Below are 14965 nucleotides of genomic sequence, written 5' to 3' on the forward strand. Positions count from 1 at the left end.
TGCTTCCGATTCTGTGTCTCCCTCTCTCTCTGCCCCTCCCCCGTTCATGCTCTGTCTCTCTCTGTCCCAAAAATAAATAAACGTTGAAAAAAAAAAAATTTAAAAAAAATAAAAAAAAAAAAAAACAAAAAAACTAATCTCTAAGCCCAACATGGGGCTCAAACTCACAACCCCAAGATCAACCTTGGTGCACCTATTATTTTATGTTCTTTTTAAAAAAATGTGTGTGTGTGTGTGTGTGTGTGTATGACACACACACGCACACTTCTTTTTTTTTTTTTTGAAAGAGAGAGAGAGTGGAGAGAGAAAGAGAAAGAAGGAGGAGGGGAGGAGCAGAGAGAGAGAATCCCAAGCAGGCTCTGCACTGAAAGCATGGAGCCTCACTCCGGGTATCTCAGGAACCATGATCATGACTTGAGCTGAAATCAAAAGTTGGGTGCTCAACCGGTTGAATCACCCAGGCGCCCCTATTTTATGTACTTATCAGAGCTTGGATCATTCAAAATGTATAAACTTTCAAAAATTATACCATTCCTTAGTTTTGTCATTGTACTCTGTGAAAAATAGCTAGGTAGGCTAGGTAGGTTCAGCAGGTTACTACTTCTTTTTGAGGTATGTGAGTTAAAGTTTCTTCTTTCTTCTTTTTGACCTGGTCTTCTCTATCGTGTTTCAGAAGTCAAAGCGACTACAAGCCATGGGAAGTACATTTAAATAAGCATTATCTGAACTCGGGTATTTCCTTACATATTCTGACAAATTTATGATTAATCTGCCTAGTTTCCACCTGCAGCATCTCCTAAGGGCTACTTCACGGAACATGGATGGATGGATGAAAAATACATGTGGGAAGGAGGAATGAGGCCGGGCAACAGAGATGGGTCAACTAGGAAGTTAGAAAACTTACATTGCAGGGCCCCTAGTTTGGCTGGATCTCTGCAGAAACAACAACAACAACAAAACCCCCATGTTTCATTTTTGTAACAACAGGAGTTCTAGCAATGTTTTCTTGGATCAGCTCCTTTTGTCAAGCTTTCAACTAGAAGATATGTGATCCTTAGTCTCCCCTCACAATTTACCAGTCTGGGTTCCCCTTAAGACTCCCTCTTGTCAAATGCATCACAGTGGCTACTGAGATTTTTGGGGATGTGAGTTGGGGATATGTTTAGTTTGGATGTACATGAGATTTGTGATTGCATCTGTTTTTGCTAGGAAAAAACAATGATACTACTTATCTGCAACAATTTTATTAACTTTGAAACTTCCACCCTAATGTGCTCACAGCCTGGTGTGGACTCAAGGCTTCATTTCCAGATCTTAGCCTCTCTTTGGCATTTGACCCAAGGTGAAGCAATTGTTTGCATTGATTAAACCAATCAATGCAGCTTATATTTTGCTTATTTATTTTGTTCCTCCTGGTGTTTATTTTTTCCCATAACCCAGAAATGCTATGAGAGGTATGCTTGTAGAAATTCAAAGCTATTAGCATTGTATACAGTCTTTAAGAATCAGAAGTCTCTTAGCATTTGATATTTTGCACACATATTTTAACCTATGTTGTCCAAGTATGTATAAAATTAATCAGTATCTTATTCTATGTCTCAGAAAAACAAACAACTAACACCTTTTTATTGTCTTAGATATCTTCAGTCAAACTGGTCAAGGAGAGAGTGCCATTTCCTTATCATCATCAGTGTTCACTTCCCCTAATGATTTTCTCTGGCAATTTATTTCCAGATTTATTAATTTTTTTCCATTTGTATGTACTTATATGTATAACATTTAGCATTTTGCTTTACAAATTTCATTGTTCCTACTATCTTCCTGAAACCTAATTCTTGGATTAAAGAACTGTTTACTCTAGAAATTCTTCCACTGGGAATTCACAGGTGATATACTCTCTTGAGAATTATCATGTTTGAATAATTTTTACCTCAACATCCTACCTGCTTAGGTATAGAATCTGTTAATTCTCCTTTGAAAATGCTATTCACTGTTTCCTAGATTCTATTTTGATGAGAAGTCTGATGTCTGTTTGATTCTGGTTTACTATAATTAATAATATGAGATTTTTTTGTTAATGTTATAAGTTTTGCCAGATATATATTTATTTATGTGTTTATTTTATTGATTGTATCTTATTATTTTATTTAATTTTTTCCCCTGTACCGTCATGTCTTTTTAATTTGTGTATGCCACTCCTTCTCAGTTTTGGAGGTTATTTCTCCTTTTTTCTTTAAAGAGAACCTTTTTTCCCAATCTCTCTTTTCTCCTTCATTCTCCATTAGATTTAGAATGTCTGCTTCAATTTCCTATTTCTCTTGTCTTTCTTTTCCATATTTTGCATTATCAACCCCTTTGTGCTGCATTTTGGAAAGATTCCATCGCTAGATCTTTTAGAAAAGTAATATTTTATTCAGCTTTAAAAAATAAACCCAGCATAACTACTCTTTTACTATTTAACATTTAAATATTTTAAAACAATTTCAACAACCACTTAAAATTTTCAACTGTATTTATCTACCTTTTCTTTGACGAGCTGTCTTGTTGATTTTATTTGTTTGCACTTAATTTAAAATTGCGTTCATTTTAATTTTTTTTTTTTCAACGTTTTATTTTATTTTTTGGGACAGAGAGAGACAGAGCATGAATGGGGGAGGGGCAGAGAGAGAGGGAGACACAGAATCGGAAACAGGCTCCAGGCTCTGAGCCATCAGCCCAGAGCCCGACGCGGGGCTCGAACTCACGGACCGCGAGATCGTGACCTGGGTGAAGTCGGACGCTTAACCGACTGCGCCACCCAGGCGCCCCATAAAATTGCGTTCATTTTAGAATCCCATAGGTACTTCTCTTTCAGGCTTTAAAGTTACAAACAGTTATTTATTAAAAATCAAAATTTATCAGGGTGCCTGGTTGCCTCAGTTGGTTAAGCATCCAACTTCAACTTAATTCATGGTCTCACGAGTTGTGGGTGTGAGCCCCCCATTGGGCTCTGTGCTGACACCTCAGGGCCTGGAGCCTGCTTCAGATTCTGTGTCTTCCTCTCTCTCTGCCCCTCTCGTACTTGTGCTCGGTTCTGTCTCTCAAAAATAAATAAACGTTAAAAATTTTTTATTTTAATCAAAATTTATCTAAGCCCCTGGAGAGACAACGTAAATGCATGAATGCATTATTTTCTGGCCCTACTCCGGAAGTCAAACATATACATAGTATGAAAAAATAATAACAGTGAAGGAAAGTTCTAACATAGGGTCAACATAGAAGGTCTAAATTGAAACTTTGAGATTATAACATGTAGGGGTTGAGATTATAACATGTAGGGGTTGATTTAACTGTTTCCTCATGTTAGATTTTTATACTAGGTTATGCAATTATAATTACTTTCATTTGTCACTATTGGCCTTTTATGTTACTGGCTTTCCTCATATGTTTGTTGAGTCTCGATTGTACTTTCTTTGTACCTGAATTTTCTGTTCTATATGCTTTTGTGTCTGTTTCCACAGTTTATCTGTTTGGATAGTGCTACAAGTTATTGATGCTTTTTTTCTGCCTATCCTTCATGAGGAGAAGGGTAGGAAGTTATGCAGAGAGGCAAGATCTGCAGGTAACTTCTGGATGGGGTCTTCCTATTCCTCTTGTAAATTACCAGTCACTTGAGACACTGTTTTGGCTTGTTATTTGTAGGTGCATCCTGTACAGGAGGGAAGTGCTTCCACACAGAAGCTCCATGATGCCAAAAGGAATGAACAGCACCATAAGTGACAAATATGTAAGCAAATATGAAAAGTATTCTGAATAGGCAAAAAGAAAAAAATTAACTATGGTGTGTGAGTTTTAAAACAATTAAGTAAAACCTATAATAATAGCACAAAGTTGAGGAATGGGGTAGACAGCAATGAACTGTTGTAAGGTTCTCAAGTTGTTTGAGACATGTTAAGAGTGCTTATTTAAGGTAGACTATAAGCAGCAAAAGTTGCATATTTTAATCTCTACATTACTAACTAACCAGTAAAAGAGTAATACAAAATAGCATAAATAATGTGTTCATAAAGGAGATAGAACCAAATAATAAAAGATAATTATTCAAAGGGAGGCTAAAAAAGAATAAAGAAATAAATCATACATGGAATAATTATCAAATAAATAGCAAGATGGTGATTTAAATCTCCCTATATCAGTGGTTAAATTAAACATTAAAAAAATACCCCTTCTAATTAAATGACAAAGATTTTCAGAAAGGATTAAAAACAAAAGACCCGATTATTTTATTACAAAAGTCACACTGTAGATGAGAACATAAATAGATTTGAAGGAATGGTGACTGATAAAAAGGATACTGTGAAATATGCAAATCTAACCAGAAAAATCATTTGATATAACTAATAATAATATAAAATACTTTAATGTAGGAAATATTATTAGGGGCAAGGAAAAACATTGTATCTGGGAAAATTGTCCTTATAAAAATGGAGGTATAACAATCCTAAGTCTGTTTCAAAATGCAAAAAGCCAAAATTTGAAGATATAGGAAAAATAGGTAAATTTATAATACAAATGAATAACTGAACACAAATGTTAGTAACTATTAGAAAAAACTGACACGAGGGAGCCTGCGTGGCTCAGTCAGTTAAGCCTCCAACTTCAGTTCAGGTCATGATCTTGTGGTTGGTGAGTTCCAGAGCCGTGTCAGGCTCTGTGCTGACAGCTCTGAGCCTGGAGCCTGCTTCAGATTCTGTGTCTCCCTCTCCCTCTGCCCCTCCCCCAGTCGTGCTCTGTCTCTCTCCCTCTCTCTCTCTCACTATAATTAAACAATATATTTTTTTTAATTTTAAGAAAAAGCTGACACAAATTTTAAAAATATATAATGTTTGAACAACACATTTATCCAACTTGTCCTATTTGACATTTATATAACCCTACACTCAAAGAGAAGTAGAATGCATATCATTTGTGCTAAAGATGTGACAATTCTCAAAATAAGTTCTAGACACTTAAGTATAAAGAAATTTCAAATTATTAGAATAATACATAAGACTTTTGATTAAAGTGGAATTAAATTGGAATTTACTCAGTGTAATAATAGAATAGTTATGAAATCCTCCAAAGGTTAGCCATTAACCATAAACTTCAAAACAACCCATGGGTCAAAAAAGAAATTGCAATGGCAATGATAAAATACTTGGAACTGAAAAACAAATAATATGGCTTATCAAAACTTGTGAGATGCAGCTGAAGCAGAGCATATGGAGACAATTACAGCTTTAAATGCATATGTTGGAAAAAGAAGAAAGAATGAAACATTTCAAGAAGATACAAGTTGAATAGTCATGAAATTTCCTGTGTTCCAGTCTCATTCCACATACAGAAGAGTTACTCTCAGCAAGGATCATAGTTTTGTTTATAATTTATATATTTTCTATTGTCACAATGATTTCAACTGTCTTAAAATGAAGAAAATCTATACACACAGCAAGGAAAGTTAATCACTATTATGATAAGCGTGTGATATGTATATAATATTAAAACTACATAAAAATTCATTTTTTTTCAGTGAAGATTATCTATTGTTTGTCAACTCTAAATTAAACCTTCCCTAGTCTAGTCTGCTTGAGTCTCTTGGTGTTCATTTTGTTGTGAGCTGGCTTCAATTTAGGTTAGATAGTAGGCACTAGAGAAATCCTGGGAAGTAGGAGTTGTGGAGAAGGTATTTACTTCCTGTTTCCCATTTTTAGCTGTTGCCCTAGAAGCAGCAGCAGGCAAATCTCCATATTTCCATTATTTGTCATTTTCAGAGCCAACCTGACTGTGTTCCCCATAGGTTACAGAAGCACTTAGAAGTATCCCCTCCATAAAGGCTTGAAAATCAGCTCTATTGGGTCCCTTCCTCAGTGCTACTAGGTTCTTATAACTCGACCTCCTCCTTTTTTCCCTTAGACTTAGAAGTGGTAGCTGCTTCCTACAACTGTTAATTTTTATTTTCTCTTAATCCCTTTTTCAACTCTTTATGTCGTGCAACAAGCATGTAACCAATATTCCTTTTTAGAACGACAAGAATGGTTTCCAATTTATTGATGGATCTTGACTGATTCAATTCCTGTTAAAAGAGGAAAGGTTGGTCAGGGAAGATGGCGGCGTAGGAGGACGCTGGGCTCACCGCGCGTCTTGCTGATCACTTAGATTCCACCTACACCTGCCTAAATAACCCAGAAAACCGCCAGAGGATTAGCAGAACGGAGTCGCCGGAGCCAAGCGCAGACGAGAGGCCCACGGAAGAGGGTAGGAAGGGCGGCGAGGCGGTGCGCGCTCCACGGACTGGCGGGAGGGAGCCGGGGCGGAGGGGCGGCTAGCCGGCCAAGCAGAGCCCCCGAGTCTGGCTTGCAAAAAGCGGAGGGGCCTGACGGACTGTGTTCCGACAGCAAGCGCGACTTAGCGTCTGGGAGGTCATAAGTTAACAGCTCTGCTCAGAAAGCGGGAAGGCTGGAGGACAAAGGGAAGGAGAGCTGCTGAGCCCCCGGACGACAGAGCTCAGTTTGGTGGGGAACAAAGGCGCTCGCCAGCGCCATCTCCCCCGCCCATCCCCCAGCCAAAATCCCAAAGAGAACCAGTTCCTGCCAGGGAACTTGCTCGCTCCTCACAAACACCCAACTCTGCGCTTCTGCGGAGCCAAACCTCCGGCAGCGGATCTGACTCCCTCCTGCTGCCACAGGGCCCCTCCTGAAGTGGATCACCTAAGGAGAAGCAAGCTAAGCCTGCCCCTCTTGCCCCTGTGCACCTTGCCTACCCAACCCAGCTAAGACACCAGATCCCCAGCATCACAAGCCTGGCAGTGTGCAAGTAGCCCAGACGGGCCACCCCACCCCACAGTGAATCCCGCCCATAGGAGAGGGGAAGAGAAGGCACACACCAGTCTGACTGTGGACACAGCGGTGGGCTGGGGGCAGACATCAGGTCTGACTGCGGCTCCGCCCACCAACTCCAGTTATACACCACAGCACAGGGGAAGTGCCCTGCAGGTCCTCACCACGCCAGGGACTATCCAAAATGACCAAGTGGAAGAATTCCCCTCAGAAGAATCTCCAGGAAATAACAACAGCTAATGAGCTGATCAAAAAGGATTTAAATAATATAACAGAAAGTGAATTTAGAATAATAGTCATAAAATTAATCGCTGGGCTTGCAAACAGTATAGCTGACAGCAGAGAATCTCTTGCTACAGAGATCAAGGGACTAAGGAACAGTCACGAGGAGCTGAAAAACGCTTTAAACGAAATGCATAACAAAATGGAAACCACCACGGCTCGGATTGAAGAGGCAGAGGAGAGAATAGGTGAACTAGAAGATAAAGTTATGGAAAAAGAGGAAGCTGAGAAAAAGAGAGATAAAAAAATCCAGGAGTATGAGGGGAAAATTAGAGAACTAAGTGATACACTAAAAAGAAATAATATACGCATAATTGGTATCCCAGAGGAGGAAGAGAGAGGGACAGGTGCTGAAGGGGTACTTGAAGAAATAATAGCTGAGAACTTCCCTGAACTGGGGAAGGAAAAAGGCATTGAAATCCAAGAGGCACAGAGAACTCCCTTCAGACGTAACTTGAATCGATCTTCTGCACGACATATCATAGTGAAACTGGCAAAATACAAGGATAAAGAGAAAATTCTGAAAGCAGCAAGGGATAAACGTGCCCTCACATATAAAGGGAGACCCATAAGACTCGTGACTGATCTCTCTTTTGAAACTTGGCAGGCCAGAAAGAATTGGCACGAGATTTTCAGTGTGCTAGACAGAAAAAATATGCAGCCAAGAATCCTTTATCCAGCAAGTCTGTCATTTAGAATAGAAGGAGAGATAAAGGTCTTCCCAAACAAACAAAAACTGAAGGAATTTGTCACCACTAAACCAGCCCTACAAGAGATCCTAAGGGGGACCCTGGGAGACAAAGTACCAGAGACATCACTACAAGCATAAAACATACAGACATCACAATGACTCTAAACCCATATCTTTCTATAATAACACTGAATGTAAACGGATTAAATGCGCCAACCAAAAGACAGAGGGTATCAGAATGGATAAAAAAACAAGACCCATCTATTTGCTGTCTACAAGAGACTCATTTTAGACCTGAGGACACCTTTAGATTGAGAGTGAGGGGATGGAGAACTATTTATCATGCTACTGGAAGCCAAAAGAAAGCTGGAGTAGCCATACTTCTATCAGACAAACTAGACTTTAAATTAAAGGCTGTAACAAGAGATGAAGAAGGACATTATATAATAGTGACAGGGTCTATCCATCAGGAAGAGCTAACAATTATAAATGTCTATGCGCCGAATACCGGAGCGCCCAAATATATAAAACAATTACTCATAAACATAAGCAACCTTATTGATAAGAATGTGGTAATTGCAGGGGACTTTAACACCCCACTTACAGAAATGGATAGATCATCTAGACACACGGTCAATAAAGAAACAAGGGCCCTGAATGAGACATTGGATCAGATGGACTTGACAGATACATTTAGAACTCTGCATCCCAAAGCAACAGAATATACTTTCTTCTCGAGTGCACATGGAACATTCTCCAAGATAGATCATATACTGGGTCACAAAACAGCCCTTCATAAGTTTACAAGAATTGAAATCATACCATGCATACTTTCAGACCACAATGCTATGAAGCTTGAAATCAACCACAGAAAAAAGTCTGGAAAACCTCCAAAAGCATGGAGGTTAAAGAACACCCTACTAACGAATGAGTGGGTCAACCAGGCAATTAGAGAAGAAATTAAAAAATATATGGAAACAAACGAAAATGAAAATACAACAATCCAAACGCTTTGGGACGCAGCGAAGGCAGTCCTGAGAGGAAAATACATTGCAATCCAGGCCTATCTCAAGAAACAAGAAAAATCCCAAATACAAAATTTAACAGCACACCTAAAGGAACTAGAAGCAGAACAGCAAAGACAGCCTAAACCCAGCAGAAGAAGAGAAATAATAAAGATCAGAGCAGAAATAAACAATATAGAATCTAAAAAAACTGTAGAGCAGATCAACGAAACCAAGAGTTGGTTTTTTTGAAAAAATAAACAAAATGGACAAACCTCTAGCCAGGCTTCTCAAAAAGAAAAGGGAGATGACCCAAATAGATAAAATCATGAATGAAAATGGAATTATTACAACCAATCCCTCAAAGATACAAACAATTATCAGGGAATACTATGAAAAATTATATGCCAATAAATTGGACAACCTGGAAGAAATGGACAAATTCCTGAACACCCACACTCTTCCAAAACTCAATCAGGAGGAAATAGAAAGCTTGAACAGACCCATCACCAGCGAAGAAATTGAATCGGTTATCAAAAATCTCCCAACAAATAAGAGTCCAGGACCAGATGGCTTCCCAGGGGAGTTCTACCAGACGTTTAAAGCAGAGATAATACCTATCCTTCTCAAGCTATTCCAAGAAATAGAAAGGGAAGGAAAACTTCCAGACTCATTCTATGAAGCCAGTATTACTTTGATTCCTAAACCAGACAGAGACCCAGTAAAAAAAGAGAACTACAGGCCAATATCCTTGATGAATATGGATGCAAAAATTCTCAATAAGATACTAGCAAATCAAATTCAACGGCATATAAAAAGAATTATTCACCATGATCAAGTGGGATTCATTCCTGGGATGCAGGGCTGGTTCAAATTTCGCAAATCAATCAACGTGATACATCACATTAACAAAAAAAAAAGAGAAGAACCATATGATCCTGTCAATCGATGCAGAAAAGGCCTTTGACAAAATCCAGCACCCTTTCTTAATAAAAACCCTTGAGAAAGTCGGGATAGAAGGAACATACTTAAAGATCATAAAAGCCATTTATGAAAAGCCCACAGCTAACATCATCCTCAATGGGGAAAAACTGAGAGCTTTTTCCCTGAGATCAGGAACACGACAGGGATGCCCACTCTCACCGCTGTTGTTTAACATAGTGCTGGAAGTTCTAGCATCAGCAATCAGACAACAAAAGGAAATCAAAGGCATCAAAATTGGCAAAGATGAAGTCAAGCTTTCGCTTTTTGCAGATGACATGATATTATACATGGAAAATCCGATAGACTCCACCAAAAGTCTGCTAGAACTGATCCATGAATTCAGCAAAGTTGCAGGATACAAAATCAATGTACAGAAATCAGTTGCATTCTTATACACTAACAATGAAGCAACAGAAAGACGAATAAAGAAACTGATCCCATTCACAATTGCACCAAGAAGCATAAAATACCTAGGAATAAATCTAACCAAAGATGTAAAGGATCTGTATGCTGAAAACTATAGAAAGCTTATGAAGGTAATTGAAGAAGATTTAAAGAAATGGAAAGACATTCCCTGCTCATGGATTGGAAGAATAAATATTGTCAAAATGTCAATACTACCCAAAGCTATCTACACATTCAATGCAATCCCAATCAAAATTGCACCAGCATTCTTCTCGAAACTAGAACAAGCAATCCTAAAATTCATATGGAACCACAAAAGGCCCCGAATAGCCAAAGTAATTTTGAAGAAGAAGACCAAAGCAGGAGGCATCACAATCCCAGACTTTAGCCTCTACTACAAAGCTGTCATCATCAAGACAGCATGGTATTGGCACAAAAACAGACACATAGACCAATGGAATAGAATAGAAACCCCAGAACTAGACCCACAAACGTATGGCCAACTCATCTTTGTCAAAGCAGGAAAGAACATCCAATGGAAAAAAGACAGTCTCTTTAACAAATGGTGCTGGGAGAACTGGACAGCAACATGCAGAAGGTTGAAACTAGACCGCTTTCTCACACCATTCACAAAAATAAACTCAAAATGGATAAAGGACCTGAATGTGAGACAGGAAACCATCAAAACCTTAGAGGAGAAAGCAGGAAAAGACCTCTCTGACCTCAGCCGTAGCAATCTCTTACTCGACACATCCCCAAAGGCAAGGGAATTAAAAGCAAACGTGAATTACTGGGACCTTATGAAGATAAAAAGCTTCTGCACAGCAAAGGAAACAACCAACAAAACTAAAAGGCAATCAACGGAATGGGAAAAGATATTTGCAAATGACATATCGGACAAAGGGCTAGTATCCAAAATCTATAAAGAGCTCACCAAACTCCACACCCGAAAAGCAAATAACCCAGTGAAGAAATGGGCAGAAAACATGAATAGACACTTCTCTAAAGAAGACATCCGGATGGCCAACAGGCACATGAAAAGATGTTCAGCGTCGCTCCTTATCAGGGAAATACAAATCAAAACCACACTCAGGTATCACCTCACGCCAGTCAGAGTGGCCAAAATGAACAAATCAGGAGACTATAGATGCTGGAGAGGATGTGGAGAAACGGGAACCCTCTTGCACTGTTGGTGGGAATGCAAATTGGTGCAGCCGCTCTGGAAAGCAGTGTGGAGGTTCCTCAGAAAATTAAAAATAGACCTACCCTATGACCCAGCAATAGCACTGCTAGGAATTTATCCAAGGGACACAGGAGTACTGATGCATAGGGGCACTTGTACAATGTTCATAGCAGCACTCTCAACAATAGCCAAATTATGGAAAGAGCCTAAATGTCCATCAACTGATGAATGGATAAAGAAATTGTGGTTTATATACACAATGGAATACTACGTGGCAATGAGAAAAAATGAAATATGGCCTTTTGTAGCAACGTGGATGGAACTGGAGAGTGTGATGCTAAGTGAAATAAGCCATACAGAGAAAGACAGATACCATATGGTTTCACTCTTATGTGGATCCTGAGAAACTTAACAGGAACCCATGGGGGAGGGGAAGGAAAAAAAAAAAAAAAGAGGTTAGAGTGGGAGAGAGCCAAAGCATAAGAGACTGTTGAGAACTGAGAACAAACTAAGGGTTGATGGGGGTGGGAGGGAGGAGAGGGTGGGTGATGGGTATTGAGGAGGGCACCTTTTGGGATGAGCACTGGGTGTTGTATGGAAACCAATTTGACAATAAATTTCATATATAAATAAAAAAAAAAAGAAAAAAAAAAGGAAAATGAAGACTAATCTAAAATCTTCCCTAGAAATTTACAGAATTAATGCTAATATTTGCTGATGTCCATAAGTTTGCTACAGAGCAAAAAGTAAGTATTCTCATCATATCTCATGGTATTAAATAATGCCCACAGATGGGATGAATTAAAAAAAAAAACAGTCTATAATTTGAGCTGGTGAAAGTTATAGCAAAATGGTGACAACACCGAAGGCAGATGCAGAAGAGCAAATAACTAGGTGATTCTTCAGGCAACAGAGTTCTCTGAAAATATTTTGTGAACTGAGTTACAAAATATTAAGATGGCATCCTATGCCATGAGTTTTTATTCAACAATAATACATAAACTATAATGATTAATTTAAAATATTATTTATTAATATGATATACAATGTAGGTAAATAGAAAATGAATAAAGTGAATGGTTTTTGGATTGGATACTGTATGAAATCATGTCCAGAAAAGGCATCTGTTTTAACACTTTTTAAAAAATAAAGATAATGCAATTTATCCCAAGTAAAAGGAATTTACTATAATGATTAACATGCATCAACTCTCCCCCCCCCCCCCCCCACCACACACACAAGTCAAATAACAGGACTTGGGAAGAGTAGAAAACATAGGCTGGAATTTTGCTATAGCTTTGATAATCACTGGACACGGGCATGACTCCATTGCTCTATGGTGATTTCTTTCTATCCTGTCACCACTGGTTTATTCTCTGCTCTAATATCTTTTCTCAGTTTCATAACAGTATATGCACATTTTCTGATTTGTGTTTTCACAAAACTTAGTTGAAAGAGAATACATTATGTCTGTCAAGTTTTTCTCTATATTGTGATTTTGCGGTTTTGTTTTGTTTATTTTAAAATTTATTTTGAGAGACAGAGAGAGAGAGAGAGAGAGAGAGACAGAGAGAGAGAATATCCCAAATAGGCTCTGCTCTGTCAGCACAGAACCCAGCGCTGGGCTCCATCTCACAAACAATGAGATCAGGACCTGAGCTGAAATCAAGAGTCGGATGCTTACCCGACTGAGCCACCCAGGCGCCCCCTGACTCTGTAGTTTTTGATCCTACTTGTACCTACTCACTCTTTTTGTGTTTTCTAGTTCCCATTATTAAGAGAATGATGTTTACTTTTTTTCTCTTAGATTACACTTCAGTCCACAATATTGGTTATCATTGGTGTTAATTCAGGTACCCAACATCGTTTCAATTAACAATGACTAGGGTGGGGGTTAGTTTTCAGTAGCCATTGGAGAGTAAAGTTTTAGACTCCAAGATGGATAATATTTAGCAAAAGCTTGTTTGAGATAATATTTAACAAAAGCTCTATTTAATTTTTTTTTCAACGTTTATTTATTTTTGGGACAGAGAGAGACAGAGCATGAACAGGGGAGAGGCAGTGAGAGAGGGAGACACAGAATCGGAAACAGGCTCCAGGCTCTGAGCCATCAGCCCAGAGCCTGACGCGGGGCTCAAACTCACGGACCGCGAGATCGTGACCTGGCTGAAGTCGGACGCTTAACCGACTGCGCCACCCAGGCGCCCCACAAAAGCTCTATTTAAAAAAAAAAGTTTGATTCTAAACTTATAACAGTGTCTCCTAGGTAAGGTTCATGGATATTTGAGTCAGAATATTCCGTGGCTCTTGTTGAAGATACATATACTGGATTCTACTCCAGATCAATTTTATCTGTATTTTTGTGGCTAGAGTTGGAAAAGCATTTTTACCATTTCTATAGCAAAATTTAAGTACTAAAACACTCAGAAACACTTCCAAAAAAATAGTTAACAAAATGCTATTCTAGACCATTTTGAGTGCAATGTGTAACACCCACTCCAAATACTCTAAAAGTCACCCCAATGAAAGATCTGTGTTTGGGTTCTTTTTGGGATAAAAACTGCACACCTAGTACTACAGATTCTTAAATATTTGAAATATAAACACAAATGTCAGACTGGCATCAAAGTAACAGTTTTCTTGGGGCATGCCGAGTCAGTGAAGCATGCCATTCTTGATCTTGGGGTTGTGAATTCCAGCCCCACATTGGATGTACAGATTACTTAAAAATAAAATCTTAAAAAAAGTTTTAGTTATGGGAAAGACTAGATTAGATTAAAAGATGCAAAGATAAAGATTTCTGCCACCCTTCCCAAAATCCAGATCTGTGACCCATGCATAAGGAAATTTGTCTGCAGTTGGGAAATTTACTCAGGCAGCCTAAGATAAATCACTCTTTTATACTCCTCTTGTCCTGAGAGTGGGGATAAAGTAGGCTGCAATTCAAACTTGCTTCTAAAAGGCAGACCCTAGACTTGTACCCAGATGTGCATATTTCATGAAACCTACATTCAGTGAAGAATGATCTATTGCCATAAGCTAGCCTAAAAGTGAAAAGAGAAAACAACATTGAAACAGTCATCTTTAACACCTCTGCCCTTCATAATAGAGAAAGGGATCCCACTAGCTGTGAGATTCTTGTCATTCTACAAATCAGAGAAATCACTCCACCTGAGTAACAATAATCACAAGGGTTAAAGGAGAGGAAGAAATAGCTTTCCTGATAATCCCCGAAGGGAGGAAGTTTCCATTATAATAACCCAAAGAATTTGAAAGAAAATTATTCACAGCCCAACCCTCCAAGTTGTCTACCCGGACGATATACTTTTGGAAACCTTCAAATTTGTTTTACTTAACTATATTTAAATATTATTTTTTTGACTATGTAGAAGAATATATAAGAAATGACCAAAGAAATTCGTTATGTTATTAATTACAAAGACATTGTTGAGAAAGTTGCTCAGTGTGTCATAACTGTCTTAAAGAAGACCCATGGGGGAAAGTTCACTCTTTCCTTAGTTCCAGAAATCATTGTATTTCTCCCAAGTAGCCTCCAACCCCA

This window comes from Puma concolor, chromosome A2 (genome assembly GCF_028749965.1).
Source record: "Puma concolor isolate L17-30 chromosome A2, mPumCon1.1.hap2, whole genome shotgun sequence".
NCBI lineage: Eukaryota > Metazoa > Chordata > Mammalia > Carnivora > Felidae > Puma > Puma concolor.